The sequence below is a fragment of the Chiloscyllium plagiosum genome, chromosome 13 (genome assembly GCF_004010195.1).
Source record: "Chiloscyllium plagiosum isolate BGI_BamShark_2017 chromosome 13, ASM401019v2, whole genome shotgun sequence".
Classification (NCBI taxonomy): domain Eukaryota; kingdom Metazoa; phylum Chordata; class Chondrichthyes; order Orectolobiformes; family Hemiscylliidae; genus Chiloscyllium; species Chiloscyllium plagiosum.
The window spans coordinates 72,549,221-72,568,059 of record NC_057722.1 but is presented as its reverse complement, the minus strand read 5'-3'; the positions used below and the strand labels follow the sequence as shown (position 1 = coordinate 72,568,059).

Sequence of the window (18,839 nt, the reverse complement as noted above, 5' to 3'; positions counted from 1 at the left end):
ACGTGAGTGTATTCAACCAATTCGTTTTAGTTTGTGGAGCAGATCAATAGCTCTGATCCCAGTGGTACCATTCTGACCATGACATTGCACACAGTCAGTGAAAGCTTCATAGTTAGAAACTGTTGTGTTGTTCCAATGCTCTTCAGGTGGTGAAGAGTTAACTTGGAAATTTGCTAAAGGCCTGAAATTTGCAAGCAAGCCTCCCGGACTTCCCCGACTGGTGAGCAACAATGGTAAAGACTATTAAAAACATGCACATAAATCCATCTCTTCTCACTAACCTCACTCCCCCTCTGACTCTCCCAAATCCAGTCCCTGACAACAGCTTGCTTGTATCTCACTTGTGGCTCTATAGTTCAGAGGTTATTATATGCTTTACATATCAGATGGAAGCTACCAATTACAGCACTTTGTAAGGGGGAACGAGGAGGCTGTTCCTGTCTACTGACAACTTCCTCTGTACTTAGTTCTGATTTAAGTCTGTCTCTTCCCCCTTTCAGTATAGAGGCCCTTATGTCTAAGATCCCAGACTTTTTCAGCTCTCCTGTGTGCAGTATGTGTGTGTATATAAGCGAGACTGCTACATTTTAGAAAGAGAGCAGGGATAGAAACATCTAGAAGACACCTAAGTGCTTTTTTTTTTCCCCACTCCATGCTGGAGAATTTAGCAGGTACAACCCAGTGCTTCCTGATCGAGTTTGTGCAGCCTCTGGGAGGAGAGGGGTGGTGAGTTGGAGGAGGGGCATTGCGGGCAGATAGCACCACACGGACTGAGCAAAGCGCAAGGTTCCACCCAGTTTCACTCCACAGCCCTGTTTGTAAGCTGCAGCTCTGTAAGTTCAGCCAGCCGTCATGCTGCTCTGACAAGCGGGAGGGGAGCTGGCCCAACTGCCTAAGTTAACACATCTTTGGCATCTTTGGAATAGAGAGGGAGAAAGACAGTGAAAAAAATATTAAGATGAATCCCACAGTGCCTTGAACATTTTGTCCTCTGTTCCAGTGCATTGGGGACAAACAATGTGAGGTAAGGTTCTTGAGTGTGTGTATGTATATACATATGTGTGTGTATATAGACATTTGTCTGTATATGCCTATACATGTACGTGTATATATGTATATACGGATTTGTGTATATAGGTATATACAGGTGTGCGTATATAAATGTATGTTTATGTATACATGTATCTATAGACGTGTGCGTATGTAGATATTCATATGTATACAGTATGTTTGTGTTTGTTGCGATTTGGTCACAGTGGGAGTTAGGTGGGAACGACTGGACTATCAACGGGTGAACAGAATTGGAGAAGGAGGCGGGGGAGGGAGGGAAGGGTGGAGGGGTGTTCTTGTAGCCGCGGTATACGGTTTCATATCACACATCATCTTCGTCTGGGAGTCGAAGTCAGAAGGTCGCAGCTGCAGGCAGAGCAGAGCAGATCGGAGCGGAGCCCCGCCACAGAGCAGCTTCTTCCTGTCTGCAAGGACAGCGTCACACTCTCCCTCTCATACAGCAGCAGCAGCAAGGCAAGGAGAACGTCTATCCTCTGTCTGTCTGCCTGTCTGTCTAACACATCAGCAAAGGCAAGGAAAAACAGGTGGATACCAGCAACTGCCCGCTCCTTCAATTGCCTCAGTTTCCAGGGAATGATTAATAAGTGTCAATTGCCACCAGCCGTTTGACATGTGCAGGTAGCTGTTTACTGTCTTGTAAAGGTGCTCTCTGGTTAGGTGTTGGGGGGGGTCTGTAAGGAGTTATTCATTTTAAAAAAAAAGAAAGGGGGTCTGTTAGCATGTACTGCATGTGGTCCTGGTGTGTGCAGCGAAAGGTTAACTCTCTGCCTACTGTCTATAAATTATGCGTGATATGTTTAGCCGTGCTTCCTTATATGGCCAGTGCTGTATTTCAGTACAGTATGAGGCCTGCCAAGTTTAACTGGGTGGAAGACGGCCCTACATGAGTGGGTTTTCTCTTCTTTCCCCCCCCCCCCCCGCTCCACTATTTGCAGTGCGTCACCCACTAACTGTTGGAAAAGTAAGTGCACGCAGTGTTACCGACTGCCTTGTGTTCATTTCAAGCAGTCCCTTCTCGTTAAGGTAGTAATTCTAAAATGCAGGAGCCATGATTGTGGATTGTAACGTGCGCTTAACACACGCAAAAAGAATCGCTTGAGGGATCGAAGCCTTCCACACCACTATCACCAACCCCCCCCCCCCCCCCCATGTGTGTTTGTTTATTTTCTGATTTCATTTCTCGAATTTTGAAGCAGCGAAGGGATTTGCCAAGGTGAGTCTTCAAAGGCATCATTCGTAAATGTTACTGTGTTGAACTTTCTGGTAATAGATGTGGGCCATTTGATTAGATTGCTGTGTGCCTGTGACTGGGCCACTCCCCTGGACCCACCTTTTAAGGTCTAACCCCTTGCTCTGCCTCACCAATTCTCTGGCTCCATTGTCAACCTCCTTTTTTTTTCTTGTCTTGGCTCAGAAACATACCCAGGGTTGAAAGCGGGTGGTGATAGGGTAGACCTTGGTGGGGGGGATGGGGTGGGAGAGGGGCGACAAAGCCCCCTCCCCACACCCAACACCAGCTTTTGTTTTGCCCACTGGTGGGATTGTGGGACTATTGAAATGGGGAAATGAAAATGAATGAGTCAGACAAGGTTGGACAGAATGGGGGATGGGGGGGGGAGAGAGAGCGAGAGCGCGGTGGGAAGGACTGGGGATGGAGGGGGGATGCCTTCTGAATCTAAAATCATCCAGATGTTTGAATGTTTTCCAATGGCATCGATTCAGTGGATCAGTTACCACAGATTGTATGTGTGTGTGTGTGTGTGAGAGAGAGAGCGAGGGAGGGACAGAGATATGGAATAGACAGAGTTAAGGAAGTCTTGCACTGAAAATTAGAAAGACTTCAACTCTCTTGCTGCCACTTGTGCATCCCACGTTCAGTCTGAGCTGCACCCACTCTTCTGTATCACACAAGGTTCAGTGTTGGTGGATTCTGTCTGCTTTAAAATGGCTACCTTTGCAACATGGGGTTAATCAGGATTGAATGTTGGCGCCTTGGTTGTTGCCTCCCCTTCTTTCTTTGCTTTCCCATCAGGAAAACAGAACCTCGTGCCGATTAGTAGACATGCTTGTGATTCCTGAATAATCTGTTTATCCCCCCTCCCTGCTTCCTTCTCATTACCGATATTCAAAATTATAACAAAATCAATGATTTATCGATGCAAATTAAGCATTTGGTCACTAGACAAGCAACGTTCGGGGCCTATTAAAAATGGAATATGGCACAGTCCAAATGTTGTGGAAGAGAGGGAGGCCTACTTTAGCTTTGAATTCCCACTAGCAGTTTTTATCGGTGGACTGAGAGAGTTAGCATCATGTGGCTTACCAATCCAAGTAATGCAGACAGTGCTCGTGAAAGGGGCATAATGTTTCTTTTAATTCCAAGCAAACAAATAGAAGAGCCTTCGCCAAATAATTTTGAATTCATAGCGTCATAGCTTCGATAGAATTTTACAGTCCAAAAGGAAGCCATTTTACCCATTGTGTCTGTACTGGCTCCTGAAAGAGCTACCTAGCTCGTCCCATTCTCCAGCCTTAGCTCGGTAGTCCTCTAAGTTCATCACTTTTAAATGTATATCCAACTGGTCACCAGTTCAAAACATCAGAAGTCCTCCTCGATTAATTTGCTGATAATATTGATTGTATACCACTGGATGTAACTTTGACATGAAATTGCTTTTGCTGAAAAGTCATCAGAGTTGAGTCCTTTGCCTGCAATTTGACAAAATCAAAAGTGCTCACTGTATTCAACTTTTTGCAGAATAATTGTTTAAAGTTTGTTATCACTAAGACTCAGATTGATCTTTGTTTAAAACAACAATCACTCTCTGTCACTTAGGCAAATGCATGATTTGTACAGCATTGCTATCTTGGGATGTTGTGACAAGTTCAGCACTGGTAATCCTAGTGCTTGGGACTTGTCCCCAGTGTGTCAGATTCCCGAGATCATAAGCGACCAGATTCACTCTTGCCCACATTCCCTGCTTAAGTGACAACAAAAATAAATGCAACTTGGACATGCACATGCAGTGGATGCCTAGATGTCCCCATGCATATACAGAGACCATGTGCAGTCAATTCAGAAAGGAGATTGACATATTTCCCATTCAAACCTTTGTTGCAATCAGACACTCTTTTTATCTTAATTTGGGTGTACCTTTGGTAATGAACTGAGAGTCTGGGTTTCAGACCCCCATTCTGGGAATAATAGTGTGATCCAGCTTGCATGTTTCAGGCTGCGCCATTGAGCAAGGGTGAGGCATCAAACAGAGACCTTCTGTGTCTTTTCCATTAGCACAGGTGTCAAGGAACCTGGGACATAGTGTAAGGAGGAGTAGGGACATCTCTTAATGTGCTATGACCCATTAATATTCCTCAATCAGTTTAACTGGTTGTTTATTTTCACTGGTGTAAGTAGAAGCTTACTAAATAGCTATCTCTGCATTGCAGGGATATGCAGGGACATTGATAATGTCACTGTTCAAAAACAAGAGGGTCATCCATTTAGTACACATGAAGCAAAGTCTTTTAACACTGAGGATTGTGAGTTTAGAAGAAAGAGAGAATCTTCTTGAAACACATAAAATTCATACAGAGGTGGACAGACTGGATGCAGGCAGAGGATAGTCAAAATAAGTGGTCACCGTCTCATTCTACACACTAAGCCATTTTGGATTGAGATAAGGAAAACTCTCTTCCCTCCAAGAGTGGCAAACCCATGGAATTTATGTTGAAGGAAACGGCTTTCTAGAGGCAGAAGGCAGTATGGGGAGAAAAACACACATATCCTTTTTATTCATTCACAGGATGAGGGCATCGTTGGCTAGGCCAGCATTTATTGCTGCATCCCTACTTGCCCAAAGGGGGCTAAGAATCCACCACATTGCTGTGGATGTGGAGTCACATGTAAGCCAGAGTTGCAATTTCTTTCCCGAAAGGGCACGAATGAACCAGACTGGTTTTGCCCACAACAATTGGCAGCGGATTTATGGTTATCATTATGTTTTTAATTCCAGATTTTCATTGAATTCAGATTCCACCATCTGCTGTGGTGGGATTTGAACCTGGGTCCCCAGAACATTACTTGGGTCACAGGATTAACAGTCCAGCGATTTATACCACTCGGCCACTCCCTCCATGTCCATTGAGATAGAGGTTGACAGTACTAGTTTTGGAGTGGGCTAAATGGCCTCTTGCTGCTCCTATTCTTTCTATCAAGCAAAAACTGAAAGTGCTGGAGAAACTCAGCAGGTCTGGCAGCATCTGTGGAGAGACCGAGATAATGTTTTGGGTCTGGTGACCCTTCTTTATTCTGTGTCTTTGGCGCGCTCTTTCTGAAAAGGCAGTGGAAACAGAGTCTTGGAATATTTTAAATGCAGAGGTCGCTAGGTTCTTGATGAGAAAGGGGAGGAGGTTAAAAGGTTATCAGAGGAAGGCAGGAATCCAGAGTAATCAGATCAGCCATGGTCTTATAGAATGGCTGAGCAGGCTGCAGGGGTTGAGTGCCCTACTTCTGCTTCTAATTCACATGATCTTAGGTCTACACAGAATTTGCAAAACAGAACCAGGTCATGTAGACCATTAGTCTCTGCTGGTGTATACACACTATTCAAGCCATTTTCTAATGTTTAGCCTCAAAAACATATACTTTTATTTCTCAATCTCTAATTTTTTTAAATCTAACTTTCACTGTATAATATTCACTGCAACTGCCCTTTATGATAGCAAATCTCACATTCCAACCATTCTCTGGATGAAGATGTTTCTCCTAAATTCTTTATTGGTTTTTTTAGGTAGCTGTCTTATATTGGAGTCGTCTAGTTGCTAGGCATTGGCAAATGGGACGAGATTAGGTTAGGATGTCCGGTCGGATGGACGAGTTGGACCAAAGGGTCTGTTTCCATGCTGTACATCTCTATGACTCTGACTCTAGTTTGTGGTTCTCATTTAAGGATAAACATCCCTTTCAAAACTCTTGTTTCATGTTAAAGCTCTTCATTAATCAGATTGCTCGTTACTCTATGTCTATGAAAAGCTACTCCTTTTACAGTTATGAGCACACACGGACATATGTGGATGCTAATTGGATTGCCAATAAAATGTTCACCGACTTAGCAATATTAGCAAAAGTCTTCTATTCTCTTCCATGCATTTGATGAAAAGGCAATAACAGGTCAGTAAACTATCAGCCATATTACTCCGTAACAGTGGGATTCACGTTAATTCTGTGGGTGTGGCTTCACACTGTCCTTTCATCCTTCCTTCGCATTTCTATGCCAGTGAACAAGCACCAGGATAGCACCCAGTGAGGTGTGTCCCCGTCCACCATCTATCCTTATTGACCTTGTACTGGAGTATCCAAGATCAATTATCCTCTCACTATTGCTTTAGTTCAACTGATGGGAGTCGGTTGTTCAAGCCATTCATCTCAGCAGTTTACCATGAAACAGAGAAGAAAACTCATGTTTCCCTTATGGCTAAGATAATGGGTGAATGTTATGGGAAGTGCACGTAGACTTATAGAATCATAGAATTCTACAGTACAGAAGGAGGCCATTTGGCCCATAGTGACTAGTTCCTGAAAGAGCTACTCAGCTCCAATTCTCCAACCTTATCTCTGTTGCCATCTAAATTCATCACTTTCAAGTATACCTCCAGCCCTCTTTTGAAACATCCAATGGAATCTGCCTCCACCATTCTCCCAGGTAGCGCATTCAAAATCCTAACAACACAGTGTAAAGAAGATTCTCCTCATCTCACTCCCAACTCTCTTACAGTCTTGAAATTGTGACCCCTAGTTACTGACACATGATCCTGCTTTGCCATAAAAGTTTTGCCTAACCCTTTTGCGGGATTGATCCATCGCATGCTGCAGTTTTCTGAAATCAGGAAGTATTTTGTCACATTAGAGGGTAGTGGTGATCTGAAACTCTTCACAAACTTCTAAAATGGTTCTGGATGCTCGGGGGAAGATGGAGCTTTTAGGATTGAGATCAGTAGTTTTTTTTTTTGTTCAGGTAGGGGATGTGGAGCAAAGGAACATAAATGGAGTTGATGGGCAGATCATTCATGATGAAACTGGATGGAGGACCATGCCTTAGACTCTGAATGGTTGCCTGTAAGGAACAACCTTTGAATTCACTGGCACTCATCGTGTGTTATCTATCATTGCCACAGGACGCCAGCGTTGTTACAAATAGGCCGCCTTATCATGTTTCTCCTGAGGAAGTTAAAAAGGTGGAAGTGCTTCTTTTCTATTTCATTCACAGGATGTGGTGTCGCTGGTTAGGCCAGCAATGTATTGTCCTTCCCTAATTGCTCAGGGGGTAGTTAAGAGTCAGCTGCATTGCTGTGGCTCTAGAGACAAATGGAGTCCAGACCAGGTTAGGATGGCAGAGTTCTTTTCAGTAGGACATTGGTGAACCTGTTCGTCATTATGCCTGCTTTGTATTCCAGATTTTTACTGAAATCCAATTTCACCCTCTAGCATGGTGGAGATGCAAAGCCACGTCCCCGGAACATTATCATGGGATCCTGAATTCTGATCCCAGCAATGTTACCCTACACCATCCATCAATCTTTGTGGACAGACTTACTTTGTATTTGTCACCATTACCAATGTAGAAAGTTTCACATTTCTGCAGAGAATCGAACATCAGGGTAGGGGCTTACCGGAAGGGAGTGTGAGTATTCAGAAAGAACTCTGTCTTTGACTTGTGAACGTGAAAGTGAAACAGATTGGTTGGCACGTAAGGTATTAGAGTGTTGGTAGCTTGTTGTTACAATTTAATGAAAGGTAGCAGTATTAGAAGAGAACCCAGTAATTAAGGGATGTTATTTGCATTCTTTATTGCTAAAATTGCCCTTGATTGCTAGTTTGAAGTGCACAAGAAAACCATCGGCAATTGCTTGATGGATCAGCCAGGGCTTTGCAGACTGTAGCCAATAGTACTGTCTGTTAACAAGAGCAAGTTTGATGTGTATATTTACATTTAAGAAATATAATTGTATTTTTCTTTTCACCCCCATCCCTTTTGGCCAGTGGGGTTCTTAAACTGTTCAGAGGTTTATGTTTTGTGCAGTGTTCACATTCCTGGATCTTTTTGGACAGGTTGGAGGGAAATCTATATTGAATGGCCCTTAACTCCCAACTGCCACCTCTCTTTCTCTGTATCTCTCTTGCGATCTTCTTTGTCTTCCAAACTGAAATCTACTAAAATTAGGTTAGTAACTTGCTCTGCTATTGGAACTCTGACAGTGGGCAGGATAGAAATGGTTGCAGGAAAAGGTAGCTTTCCTCAGTAGTTAAAGGTCCTAACCGTGACGCATCCAAAGCCAGGTGATTTCTGTTAGAATTCTGGATGCTATCTAGCCCCATGGACTGCAGAGTCTCCTTTAAGGCAGTTCAGTACCATCTGTGGAGTGGTAGGTCTAGAATTACATGTTGACCAGACTGGGTAAAGATGGTAGATATTCTTGCTTAAAGGATGTAAGTGAGCCATTTGTTTTTTTTTAAATAACACTCAGTGATAGTTGGCGTGGCTGCCTTTATGGAGATTAGCTTTATATTTCAAGTTTGTTAATTGAATTTAAATTCCTAGTTGGAATTTCAACTCATGTCCCCAGAACATTAGTCTGGGCCTCTGTATTATAAGCCCAGTCATATTGTGACTACTCAGACGGTAATATTTCAAAGAAAGGATTTGTGATGGCCAGTGCATCATAATCTAACTTTCATGTGAGGATATCATTTTTGGGAAATAGACATGAATCATTCAAATATCTGAGAGGTTCTTTATCACAAAGGGTAGTTGAGGATGGGTCACGAGTACATAAGGCCAAGAATGACAGGTTTTTAACCAGTAAATGAATCAAGAGTCATAGGGAAAAGGCAGAAAAGTGGAGTTGAGGATTCCGATCAACCATGATCTCATTGAATGGCGGAGCAGACTCGATGGGCTGAATGGTTGTATTTTATGTTCTTATGAAGCATTATCCCTCAAATTGAAGTTAATATTGTACTCTCAGAAAGACTTTCTGATATATTCCCATAAACCTGAGCTCATTCAAAATTCTGCAGCCCCTTTCCTCAGTTGCATCAAGTTAGGCTCACCATTGAGAGAGCTGGATTCTGATGGGTTTTGATGTAGTAATTTCTCTATTTTAAAGTTCTCTTCACTGATTTCAAATGTCTGCTCCAGCCCTGCAATCCTCCAAGGTCTATGCATCCCTTCAGTTCTGGTACATCCCCAAATGTATTGTTAGCTTCGCCAATGGCGGTCATGCCTTCAACTGCCTCCGTACTAAGATTTGTGTTCGGTACCTGAAACCCGTACTACATAGCCTTTCTTTCCTGCTTTATGAAGCTCCATAAAGTTTAACTCTTCAATCGAGCTTTTGGTCAACTGCCTTGATGTCGTCTTATGTTGCTTGGTTTGTTGGGTGACGGTTCTGTTAAATCCCTTGGGCCTTCTCAATCTTTCAAAGGTGTTACATTATAATGTATGTTGTTGCTGATCTTGACCTATTCATCAGAGTATCTTAGGCCAATAAAATGCTAAATTTCTTTTTGGTGTGTTTAATACAAATGCTGCATTGGAAAAATAATTGGTTCTCTTCATTATGCCATCTGTTCCTCGTGGACAGATCTATCGAAGTATTAAAGAGCAGGTCTTAAAATGCCATGGTCAAGAAAAGGCAGCGATTTGACTGAGGAAGGAAGGACTGAGGGCTTAGACCTCCAGGTGTTGACCGTTTTGGGCAAGAATGGGTTAGACAGAGTGAAGGAAAATTTCTGAGGGGAAAGTGTTGATAATCTCGCCAAGGAAGAGAAAGGTTACATTGAATTAAAAGGTTGCAAGCTGGAGGATTGAAAAGGATGGAGAGCTTTTAGCAACATCCATTTTCATCAGTTCCGCAAGTGTAGTGCCAGAAGGATATCAGTCAGAACAGGATAAGGACAAGGGAAAAGGACAAACGAAACAAACTGCAGCCCATTAGTGAATGACCAGACTGTCTCCCACACTGGGTTTACGGATGAAAACAGCTTTACCTTTATACAGGCCTTTCATAATCTCAGGACTTCCCAAACCATTTCCTAGCTAACCTAGCAGGTTTGAAGAGTTGTAACAAGCACAGCAGCTTTGGGGAGGCGGTGGTGTAGAGGTAGTTTGGTTTAATTTATTGTCATCACATGTACCGAGGTACAGTGAAAAGCTTTGGTTTGCAAGCAGTACTGGCAGATCATAGCAAACAAGGACATACAGATCATCGGGTGCTTAGACAGAGTGAGGTGGAAAGGTTACACTACACAGGTGGTGTGCAAAGCAAGATCAGTGTTAGTTGAAGTCAGAGAGGTCCATTCTGCAGCCTCTTAATGGCCGGGAAGAACCTTTTCTTGACCCTGTTGATGCGTCTGTCCAAGCTTATTGGAGCTAGTTACCTAGACCCATGTTCTTAAGGAATGGGTCTAAATCCTACCATGACAGATGGTGAGATTTTGAATCACTTAAAAGTTGGATCAATGGTGTCTATTAACTGTTGATTGTTGTTGGAAAAAATCCCATCTGGTTCGCTAATGTGCTTTTAGGAAATTTGCCATCCCTCCTGGTCTGGCCTACGTTTGACTACAGACTCTCAGCAGCGTAACTGACTTTTATCGGTAATAAGTGCAGGCCCAGCCAGCGATGCTTGCATCCGATTAATGACTTGCATAAAATCTTTTTTCACACAGCAAGATCACACAAACAATGTGATAATGAACAGCTGGTCTGTTTTCGGTGATACTGGTTGAAGAACAAATATTTGTTAGGGGCTCCCTGCTCAATTGCCATTATCTTTTATGTCTTGTTGAGAAGGCAGAGACAGCCTCAGTTTAAAGTCTGATTCAGATAAAGCTACCTTAAGTGGAGTGCTCTCTTTAATACTGCTATCATGTGGGTTATCATTTTATACTTGACTCTCGGGAGTGTGCATTTGAACCCACAATCTTCTGATCTGGGCCAAGTTGCTCCCCACTAAGACATAGTGAGGAACATTGAAAATATAAGCAGAAAACTGTTGATGTTGTTTTCAACAAAGTAATATGCTGTTGTATAACCATAAATAATTTCACGTGGTTTTCTTATTCATAGACCTCCTGTGAAAGCAGGCATTGACGGAGCTATATTGATATCAGCAGTGCAGCTTTGTTTCAAAGTGCTCCTTGAATTCATTTTCAGAATTTTGCATGGATACGGATGTAGAAGTAATGTTTTACAAGCGGAATTCCTTGAGCAAAATAAAAGTGCACAAATCTACTAATCTTGACTGATGCAATTGTGAGCATGAGGTGTGTGCACAAAGTTAAGAATGGAATAGGGTGTAGGACTAACTTTCTTAACTCATAGCAGTTGCTGACTGGGACAGAAGGTGAGGACATCTTGAGAAGGAAGGGTCATGGGTTGTATTTAATGGAGGTTAATGCTGTATCAATGTCTGATCCCTCCCAAAAACATCAGTGATACATTTGGTTACATTTTCCCACTTATTGCCAGGGAATGATCTTACGAAGGACATTGATGACGTTTGGACAAATAGCAAGCAATGATTGTAATTCGTATTCTAGGACAGAAGACAGCCTCTTAACCTTTGGAAACATTCTTATATCATTTGGGTGTGACGCAAATTGTCACAAGGCTATTGTCCTTCATGAATACCCTACACAACAGAGCTTTTACATTGCATGTTTCATATGACAGAATATCTCCATGAACTTTTGAGGCGAGATCAGAGAATCTCTACAGTATGGAAACAACAGGCCATTCGGCCCAACAAGTTGGCACTGACTCTCTGCAGAGAATCCCACCCAGACTCATCCCCACCCTATCCCTGTAACCCTGCATTTCCCTTGACTAATCCACTTAATGTATACATCCTTGGACACTATGGGCTATTTAGCATGGCCAGTCCATCTAACATGCACATCTTTGGACAGTAGGAGGAAATCAGAGCACTTGCAGGAAACCCACACAGCCTCAGGGAGAATGTCCACACAGACAATTGGCCCAAGGCTGGAATTGAAACCAGGTCCGAGATGCTCAGAGGCCTTAGTACTAACCACTGAGCCACCAAGCAGGGAGTAGCAAAGCAAAAACAGGAGCTGATGGGAAGCATGATTTCGTTTTCAGCAAGTTTTTATTTGGTGGAATGGTGAACGGTAAACAGGGTGGAAAGAGGCTTCCGAGTAATTTAGACAAGTGAAGTGTCACAATAGTTGGGCCGACAATTGTGTATAACATACGTTAATGACTTGGATGAGGAGAGTGAATACAGATTTGTGGATGACACAAAATTAGGTGGAAAGGCAAGTGGTGAGGATGACCGAGAACCTTGGGAGCATCTGGACAGGTTCAGTGAGTGGACAGAAACTTGGCAGCTGGAATATAATGTGGGAAAATGTGAGGTTATGTATGTGAACATGAAAAATAGAGGAACTAAATATTTTTTAAATAGAAAGGACTGCAGAAAGCTACAGTACACCAGGTGTTTGGGGGTCCCATAAAATTCCAGCATCCAAGCTCAATGGATAATAGGGAAAGGAAATAGAATGTCGGCCTATATTTCAAAGGCACTGGTATATAAACGTAGGGAAGCCTTGCTAAAACTATATAAGGTGCTAAGCAAAAGTGAGGACTGCAGATGCTGGAAATCAGTGTAGATTAGAGTGGTGCTGGAAAAGCACAGCAGGTCAGGCAGCATCCGAGGAGCAGGAGAGTCGACGTTTTGGGCAATATAAGGCGCTGTATAAGAATCCCATCACAATATGAGGACTATATAAGGTGCCATTTAGACCACAGCTTGACATCTGTGAATATTTTTGCCCCCTTTTCTAAGAAACGATGTATTGGCACTGGAGGCAATCCAGAGAAGGTTCACTAAGCTAACACTGAGTATGGAGGGATTGTCTTCTCAGGAGATTTGGTACAATGACAGGCAGCCTTATTGAAATATGAGATTCTGAGGGGGCTTGACAGAATTGTTTCCCCTTATCGGAGAGTCCAGGATCAGAGGGCCTGATCTCCAATATAAGGGGTAACCCATTTAAGATAGAGATAAGGAAGAATTTCTTCTCTAAGGGTAGTGATTCTATGGAATTTTTGAGGACTCCTTCAGTAAGGGAATCATGGGAATTGTCACATCAGAATGTGGAGCACAGTGGATTGAATGGTCTCCTTTTGTCTTATGATCTCATGGCAGATTAATTATCATGTGGATAAGTGGGTGGTTGACCACTTGGTAGGATAAGCAGAATGGCAGAACATTATTTAACTGGTATAAGCCAGGAAATACTGATAGACAGTGGGAGCTCGTTGTTCTTGTACATCGATCACTAAAGCAAGCATGTCAGTTTAATAGTGAGGATCGTACATTGCAGTGGTCGTATCATTATCTCTTGACCCAGAGATAATAGTCCAAGACTCACCTGCCCTGAAGATATGTTGTATCATGATTAAGAGGTTGATTAAAAATAACTGCAGGTGCAGCAAGCAGTTAGGGATGCAAAAAGCTACCTTGGTCTTCATGGAGAGAGTATTTGCTTCTGAACTCGATGAAGTCTTAATGCAGCTATACAGGACCTTGGTGAGACCACACCTGGAGTGCTGTGTGTAGTTTTGGTCTCCTTCCTGAAGAAAAGATTGCTTGTTGTAAGGGGAGTGCTGTAATGTTTTACCAGACTGTCATTCCTGAGATCACCGGTTCATCTGAGCGATGTTGGGTTGACTGGCCCAGTATTGACTGGTGTTTAGAAGAATGAGAGGGGATCTGATTCGAACTTATGACATGCTGACAGAGCTGGACAGATTGGAGGCAAGAATGATGTTTCCCCAGGACAAGGTTGGGGGTGGAGTGTCCAGAACAAGGAGCCATCATTTCAGGAAATCTCTTCACTTGGAGCTTCGTGTTCTCGTGGACGTCTCCTCCATAGAAGGCTGTGGAGGTCAAGTCATTGAATATATTTAAGAAAAAAAAGGTTTATAAATGCCACAGGCGGTAAAGAGTATTCAGCTAGTGAGAGAATATGGCATTGAGAGACAATTAGCCATGATCATGTTGAATGGCTACGTGGGTTCATTGGGCTGAATGGCTTATTGTTGCTCCTGTTCGCGAAGTTTGAGATTAGGATCAAAATGCTGAAATTTCAAAAGAGAATCCGAGAGAGCTGTTCCATGGCAGCTGAAGACTTTGTGTGAAGGATTATAATGTTTGGCAAAATCTCCTCCTTTTAATATGCTTCTGTGCTGCTCAAGGGTACCTTTCACAACCAGTGTCCGATGGTTTTTTCCAAACATTGGAATACGCATTAAGTGAATCACTGTTGTCATGACTGTGTAATTGGACACAGCTAACCCCTACAGCTAGGAATGAGAATAGGCATCACATAATCGAACTTAATGATGTTGATTGAGGGATGAATGTTCGTCAGAACACCAGAGAGAATGTCAGGTGTTTTTTTCTCAGCCAGAGCCAGATGATCCTTTAATTCCACCTGGAATCATAGCTTAGCTGGAATCAGTACCTCTGATAGAGCTGCACTCCCTCAGTATGAACCGGTGCATACCTTTTGCATTTGAGTCTTTGACGTGGTCATCTGACTTAGAAACTCAGTGCTTTGGTTGTTGATATATGACATCACAACTTCAAGCAGACAGATCATTAGTAAGACTGTCCGCTAACATCTGCCCCTTTCTCCCACTACATCCCAACAACTTATACACCACAAATCAACAAAGAATTAATGTCAAAATTGAGTGACTATAGCCAGGTATTGCTAAATGTGGCAATGACTTTTTCCCATTGCTTTTCATTACTGTTATTGAAGAAGAGTTGATGATTCGTGTTTTATAATCCTCTCATGTTGTTTTTAATTTCCAAAGTATAGTGAGTCTGTTCTACGTGCCTTGTGCTGATTGTCAAAATAGGTGTAAGTGAATCGGAAAAAATAGCTTTTACTCCTGTCTCATTAGGTGAGCTATTTTTCAAATGATGAAAATGGCTGATAACTGACTGTACAACACTCAAAGCTGTTTAGTGTCTCTGTCACAGGAGTTTGAAACTTCTGTAAACATGACCACTTGAAATTGCCTGGATAGTTTAGCACCAATCACACGCCTGCATCACATGCCTTTCTTTGAGTATAAAATTTCAAATGAATGGTGCTGAATCACCCCAAAGTAGCCTTAATTCTTCTTCACTGCCTGCAGATCGCTAAATGTTAAGTAAATTAAAGAGACTGTTGTTGACTTGGAAAGTTTGGCATATGCAGACAAGTCTTCCCATGTGATGCTGGCGCATTCGCTGCTAATCTTGGGCTCAAGCAGCAATGTGCTGTTTCGCTTTGAAACGCTACATTCCAGATGCCCGAATTCGCCACTGTTTGTTTTCAGTTTACAGCAATATGTTAGATAGTGGAGAGGTTGGTCATTGTAGCCATTTAAATCAGCCTGTTATGGTGGGGCAAGAAACCAGACCTCCTGGCCCAAAGGTACAGTCACTGCCACTGCACCTTAAGAGCTCTGAATTTCGTTTGTTACAAAGTTACAAAGATTTCATGGTCACATTTTTATCACCTTTGCAAAAATTTCAGAACAGAAATTTCTTGTGAACTTAAGGTTTCTTTCCTAACCCAGGTGCATGGATTGCATGATATAGCGCAGAATCTACAAAATAGATGTAGGCCATTCAGCTCTGTGGATCTTTGCAAGCGGTTAGGCTTCACATTATCCTTCTGTAAACTCTACTTCATCAAATTCCATCAGCATTTTCTATATTGATCCTATCCTCCCATTGGCACATTCTTGAGCTGTCTGTTTCTGTTTTGAAACTTGATCCAATATCCATTTGGAACTGAAGCTCAGTGATAAATTCTTCCTCTGTGTACTGGGTGCTCACTGAAAATGGGGATAATGTTGGATTTGGCAGAAAAGGGGTCCTTCATCCTGGAGAACAGCCTCAGCCCACACCGTAAAATGCAGCCTCATAACTACATCTTCGAGCCACTTCATTGTTTTTAAAACTTTTCATCTGTTCCCCTCTCAGTTGAGAAAGAGCTCCAGAATTAGAATTGAATTCGAATCCCCAAAGTGTGGAAACAGGCCTTTCAGCCAAACACATTCTCACCAACTCTCCAAAGAGTAACCCACCCAGACCCATTCCCTTATCTTATATTTACCACTGACTAATGCACCTAGCCTACACATCCCTGAACGTTTATCAGCAATTTGATCAGGGCCAATTCACCTAACCTGCACATCTTTGGATTGTGGAAGGAAACTGGAGCACCTGCAGGAAACCCACACAGACCCAAGGAGAATGTGCAAACTCCACATAGGCAGTTGTCCTAGGCTGGAATTGAACCCAGGTCTCTGACGCTGTGAGGCAGTAGTGCTAACCACTGAACCACTGTGCTGCCCTCCAGCTTGCTGAATCTCCCATGACTGTTTCACCATCTCAGTTCAGGTTTCTTGCACTCTGGACTTTTCAGACAGGAGTATACAGCACACAGTAACATCCCACAGCAGCTTGTGTTTGTGTAGTGCCTTTAAAACCATATGAGCCAAAATAATAAACATCATAAGAGTGTGGTAGAACAATGCTTGACCCACATTTAGGGGCGATAACCCAAGCCTGAGTCAGTGTGGTAGGTTTTAAGGAGCATTATAGAAAAAGAGAAACATGGTACAGTTTTGGGAAAGAATTCAAGAGTTTCAGGCACAGGTGCCAACGACGGAATGCAGTGATCAGAATGAGGGAGGAATTTGATGAAGTAGAGTTTACAGAAGGATAATGTGAAGCCTAACCGCTTGCACAGATCCACAGAGCTGAATGGCCTAAATCTATTTTGTAGATTCTGCGCTATATCATGCAATCCATGCACCTGGGTTAGGAAAGAAACCTTAAGTTCACAAGAAATTTCTGTTCTGAAATTTTTGCAAAGGTGATAAAAATGTGACCATGAAATCTTTGTAACTTTGTAACAAACGAAATTCAGAGCTCTTAAGGTGCAGTGGCAGTGACTGTACCTTTGGGCCAGGAGGTCTGGTTTCTTGCCCCACCATAACAGGCTGATTAAAATGGCTACAATGACCAACTTCTCCACTATCTAACATATTGCTGTAAACTGAAAACAAACAGTGGCGAATTTGGGCATCTGGAATGTAGCGTTTCAAAGCGAAACAGCACATTGCTGCTTGAGGACTATAGGGTTAAAGAGGTTTACAAAAATAGGGAGGGATTAGGCCATGACAGGGCTTGAAAGTGAGAATGAGAATTTTAGTATGAGTGTAACATAAACACAGAGAAAATGAGAGCAAGAGTAGACCATTTGGCTCTTTTGAGTCTACTCTGGCACTCCTGATCATCCAACTCAATAGCTTGTTCCCACTTTTCTCCATACTCTATGATCCCTTTAGCCACAAGTGTTATTTGCAACTTCTCCTTGAAATCATACAATCTTACAATCAATGGGTGGCTGAACTAGGACTTTGTATGCCTCAGTACAGGAGGCGAGAGGTGAATACAATTCATTGCGAGGTAGCACATGATCCCAAGTTTACGGAGAGTGGGATGTGTGAGATTGACCCGGGGTAGGTTGGAAGAGTGCATAGCTGAGGGTTTCTGTAGCCGATAAGCTGATTCAGGAGCGAAGCCAGACAATGATATGGACGTGAAGATAGTGACGGTGCTCATTTCTGGCTAGAAGTCCATCTCTGGTTCAATTATGACACCAAGGTGCAAACGCAAACGCAAAACCTTCTGAAACAAAGAAAATTCTCCTTGTTAATGTGTTGAGGCTATGATCGAAGACTAATTTCACCCCTATGTTTTCACAAATAGTGGGGACTGGAAAGCAAATTCACACCCTCTTCTCGAGTACCCCAATAATAACCCACTTTATGCTGTATATCCTGGCCAGTTTGCTGCCTTTTAAGTTAGAAAGTGCCAATCTCCATCTATTGCAGCTCAGGGATAGAGCTCAGATCTGTTTCCTATTAAGGTGTTTCTTCAGTGAAGTATAACAGCTGCAGTTAATAAATCACAGATTTAAGGTGATTGGCGAAAAGAACCAGATGAGGTATGAGAAAAAAAAATTTGCACAGTGAATTGTTAAACTGGAAAACCCTTCCTACACGAGAGGGAAGCAGTGACATTCAAAATGGAATTGGACAGCACTTAAGTTAATTTGTGGCTAATCAGTGAATGGCTAAAAGACCACCTTCCTCACTATTGTTTTCAGAATTGTTCATATATAAGATTATGGAAATGTGCACCTCTCTTCCTTTTGAGAATGAGGCTCAATTGAAAGTTCCAGTGCTAGGAAAGTTGTATTTTTGATGGGCGAGGTTATTTAGGTGTGTGAAACCCAAGGCCATTGATTAAGCCCCTCGTCCACTGGATATTAGAAGCATGAGAGGTGATAGAATCTTACCTATTTCAATACAAAGGGGTGGAGACCAAAAGCATGTTTCCTTTGCGAGCAGTGCGATCTAAGGGACACTGCTTAAGGATAAGAAGGTCCCATTCAAAATTGAATTTAGAAGAATGTCTGTCCCTGAGAGAGACAACTCCTGAATCCATGGACCAGCAGTGCATCATTATATATTTCTAAAGGAGAGATAGATTCTGGGCCCACTGGGGAGTCCGAGGGTATTAGAGATAGACAAGAAAGTGGGGTTGAGGACACAGGTGGTTTAGATTTGATCCTGTCAGCTGACAGGGCTGGATAGCTCTGC

At 42.6% G+C, this 18,839-nt stretch overlaps 1 protein-coding gene across 2 annotated transcripts in view; it reads left to right on the top strand.

Moving 5' to 3' along the window:
• The first annotated feature begins 714 nt into the window (after positions 1–714).
• Positions 715–18,839, top strand: part of mbnl1 (muscleblind-like splicing regulator 1) — a 238,329-nt gene continuing 220,204 nt past the window's right edge. Inside the window, exon 1 of one of the 2 annotated variants that reach the window (XM_043702714.1) lies at positions 715–1,024. The gene's annotated coding sequence lies outside the window, so the exon portion shown is untranslated. Of the gene's footprint in view, positions 1,025–1,385; positions 1,690–18,839 lie in introns of those variants that run through there. The other variant, XM_043702715.1, reaches the window with a different exon arrangement.